Source organism: Notamacropus eugenii, chromosome 3 (assembly GCF_028372415.1).
Source record: "Notamacropus eugenii isolate mMacEug1 chromosome 3, mMacEug1.pri_v2, whole genome shotgun sequence".
Lineage (NCBI taxonomy): Eukaryota > Metazoa > Chordata > Mammalia > Diprotodontia > Macropodidae > Notamacropus > Notamacropus eugenii.
Genome location: NC_092874.1, coordinates 15731649 through 15735925, shown reverse-complemented (window position 1 = coordinate 15735925; position 4277 = coordinate 15731649). Strand labels below are relative to the sequence as shown.

The 4277-nt window shown below is 43.3% G+C and overlaps 1 pseudogene; it reads left to right on the top strand.

Moving 5' to 3' along the window:
* The first annotated feature begins 1241 nt into the window (after positions 1-1241).
* On the top strand, positions 1242-2124 carry LOC140531073 (small ribosomal subunit protein uS2-like; annotated as a pseudogene).
* The last annotated feature ends 2153 nt before the right edge of the window (positions 2125-4277 follow it).

Below are 4277 nucleotides of genomic sequence, written 5' to 3'. Positions count from 1 at the left end.
GAGGGGAGAGATAGGAAGAAGAAAGACAGTTCTGTTCTCCAGAATTTACTATCTAATGGAGGAAGACAGTACACAAAAGGAAAATGAAAAGGGAGAGTGGGTCCACCAGAAGGTACCCAGCTCCAAGTACATAGGGAGCCAGAATGTTCAGGTCGCCAAAACCAAACAGAGCCACTGATAGAAAAAGAAAGTTTCGCTGGAAAGTTCTGAGCCATCTACAAAGGAAGATATGGGCACAAATTTAAGTGCTCTACCCTCTAGCCCTCCAAGCAGAGGGGAGAGGTAAATGAGGGTGCTGAGAAGGTAATGAGGATCACAGCTGGTCCAGTCTCTATGATGATAAGATTTCAGGAGATGAGCTCATCCGAGAACTTTGGATCTCACGATGCATTTTGGTTGGTCAGTTCCATGATCCCTCTCTGATTCAGACCTTGCTGGGCCCCAGACAATGACTCCAGCTTCTTTTCTTTCTTTCTCTTACCCAAAGCTCTTTCTTCCCACTTTCACTAGTTCCCTTTTGCCCTATGAGAGGAAGTGAGATAAATGGGCTTAGAAGAAAAAGTCTGCTCCGATGGATGTCTCAGCTTCCCTTGATAATGGTTGAAGGGTGCTGAAATCTTTCAATCTCCAGCTTCCTTAACCATTAATGGCTGAAATGTCACATCAGGATAAAAGTGAGCAGGAAGGTTTTGCCAGTTACTGGGCTATGGGAAATGTTATCTTCATTCCCTCAGCTGATCTCCACTAAATTTGTTTTCTTATCTCCATCCCTCAGGAACATGAATAAACAATATTCTGACCTCTTTATCTAAGATCAAGCTAGGTTGGCAGTATATCTAGCAGTCACTCTTCATTACCAGAGAGAGTGGGTTGGTGACACGACATTAGCTCATGAGTCTTCCTTATTTACATCCAAGTTCAAAAATGTCAGGGAAACCTTGAGGATTATTTGACTAGTAAAGAAAAGTCCTGTGGTTATTTATTTTGCCCCTGAGCAATGGGTACCTATATCCTGAAAGGATTTGACTCATCTATATTCCTTAGCACGTGCAACCATGAGACTTGGGGTTGTTGTTCCTTTCCAGAGAAGGGGCCAAATAGATTGATTAGACAACTGTAAAAAAATAAACGATTCATTTCTTCAAAAAGTTGCTTCTTTGGCCTTTCTGCACTACCCCAAGGAAGGTTCCATATGGCGTTGTTCTTGGTTTCCTTCATAATTTTAAAGAGAAACTTTCATGATGCCCGGAGCCCTAGATGTCTTGCAGACGAAGGAGGAGGATGTCCTCAAATTCCTTGCTGCAGGAACCCATTTGGGTGGCACCAATTTGGACTTCCAGATGGAACAGTACATCTACAAAAGAAAGAGCGGTGGCCTCTACATCATTAACTTGAAGAGAATTTGGTAAAAGCTTCTGCTGGCAGCTCGTGCCATTGTTGCCATTGAAAACCCAGCTGTTAGTGTTATCGCATCCAGGAATGCTGGACAGCGGGCTGTTCTGAAATTTCCTGCTGCCACTGGCGCTATACCTATTGCTGGACGTTTCACGCCGGGCACCTTCACTAACCAGATCCAGGCAGCTTTCAGGGAGCCCCACCTCTTGGTGGTCACTGATCCTTGGGCAGATTATCAGCCTCTGACTGAAGCATCATATGTTAACCTTCCAACCATTGCACTGTGCAACACAGACTCCCCACTGCGCGATGTGGACATTGCCATTCCATGTAACAACAAGGGAGCTCACTCAGTGGGTCTGATGTGGTGGACGCTGGCCCCTGAAGTCCTACGTATTTGTGGCACCATCTCCCGTGAACACTCATGGGAGGTTATGCCTGATCTGTACTTCTACATGGATCCAGAGGGGATTGAAAAGGAAGAGCAGGTTGCAGCTGAGAAGGCAGTGACAAAGGAGGAGTTTCAGGGTGAATGGACTGCACCTGCTCCAGAGTTCATTGCTACTCAGCCTGAAGTGGCTGATTGGTCTGAGGGAGTACAGGTGCCTTCTGCCCATTCAGCAGTTCCCTACTGAAGATTGGAGTGTTCAACCAGCTACTGAGGACTGGTCTGTGGCTCCTACTGCTCAGGTCCCTGAGTGGGTAGGAACTACCACAGAGTGGTCCTAAGTTTTACCCCAGATGGTCTAATTGGAAAAAATGCTGATGGAAAATAAACATTGGTTTCTTACAAAAAAAAAAAAAAAGTTGCTTCTTTGAAAAGGAATACAAAAACATTCACAGCTATTCTCTTTGGAATAGTAGGAAAAAATGGAAATAACCTGCATTGCATGCAATTGGATCAGTCATAGTATATTAATGCACTGGAATACTAGGCAAATATGCAAAGGCTCCATAATCTCATAGAAGAGACGCCCAGTATGGAAACTCCTTCCACCATTCCAGATTTCAACTTGCCTGTGATTTATTAGATAAGTCCTAGGGAATTGCTTGAGGTACACAAAAAGAGTGAATATCCCAAGTAATGTTCGAATCTGGCTAGGTCTTCTGGACTCCAAGCCCAGCATCATATCTACTTTGCAATGCTACAACTAAATACAATATTATGGTGTCATAAAATAATGATAAATGATAAATACAAGGGGAATGGGAAGGCCTGAAGAAGATGAGGTAGAATGAAAGCAACAGAACCATAATTTTATATTACACTACAGCTGTATATAGCAAAGAAAGCTATAAAGGAGGAAGGTAAAGCATGAGGATAGAAAGAGAGGAAGGAAGGAAGGAAGGAAGGAAGGAAGGAAGGAAGGAAGGAAGGAAGGAAGGAAGGAAGGAAGGAAGGAAGGAAGGATGGAAGGAGGGAGGGAGGGAAGGAAAGATGGAGGGAAGGATAGGAAGGAGTGAAGTAATGAGAGAAGGTAAGGGAAGAGAGGGAAAGAAAGGGAAGGAATGAAGGAGAAGGAGATGAAGCCAGAGGTAGCTGAACTTCAAATAAACTTGGAAGGGAACACAAAACCAAGATGCTCTTTGAAGGTCAGTGGCTTGCTAATTCATTTGGCTGTATTTTATTAAATGATGGAAGATTCAAGTAAGAATTTGTATTGATTTGTGTTTCTTGAGATTTATTGAGTTCATAACAAGTTCTTTTCAAAGGTTGTTGTGGTTTCTCAGTCATGCCCAACTCTTCATGACCCTGCTTGGGGTTCTCTTGGCAAAGACACTGGAGGGGTTGGCCATTTCCTTCTCCAGCTCATTTTACAGATGAGAAACTGAAGCAAACAAAATGAAGTGACTGGCCCAAGGTCACACAGCTAAGAAGTGTCTGAAGCTAGATTTGAAGTCAGGAAGATTAGTCTTCCTGACCCCGGGGTCTGGTGCTCTGTGCACTGTGGTGCCCCCTAGATATTGCCTATTAAATGACTTCTTAGCCCATTAGCTCCCTACCTGTCCTTGACGTTCATCATCTGTGATAAGTGGAAAGCCACATACTGCCTATGACTGAATATAGTTCATGCCTGAAGATTCACTGGAGAAGATGAGCTTTAGAGGAGGCAAAGACAATCGATACGCTGGATGGCCACATGTTACCCTAATTAAGACCTTGCTTGAAGAGGCATAATCAAAAACACTTTGCTTATAATTAGGACTTAAACAAATGTGACATACAACTGATTACCTACTTTTCTTAGCCTGTAGAATCTAGTTGACACCAAATGGATCATTTTGAAGAGTAATTAACATCTGATTAGCTAAAATTTAGCTACAAAAATCTCTAACCAGGTTGGAAGTGTTAAAGGGGTGACATGTTTGCCTTGTGGCCCCAGACTCTCATGGACCCAAAAATGCCAGCATGACCATACCACCAAGTTCATGAATTGCTTTATATTTTGTCCTTCTAGGGGCAGCAAGTTGGTTTGCTTAGTACCTGCATGACTTTAAGAAAGTTTTTTTTTCTCTTCTCTATATCTCAATTTCCTTATCTTTAAAATGAGGGAGCTGGACTAGATGACCTTGACATTCCTTCCAGTTCTAAATGTATGACCCTGTGGCCCATCCCAGTGCCTTGCACACAGTAGGTGCTTCAGGAATGTTTGTTGAATTGAGCTGTATCCTCCTGGGGAGCGTGAAGGGGAAAGAATGGCTAACATTGGGCTAAGTGATCCCTGGCCCCTCACCAAGACTGAAAAACAGGAGAGAAGAGAGGAGGAGAGGAAGGGAACATGGAAACCGCCAACTGGGATAAAGGGATAGGATTTTATTTCTTTTTATCAAACCCATCATTCAACGTTAAAGAGGTGAAATAGTACTTGACTTCATCTCCT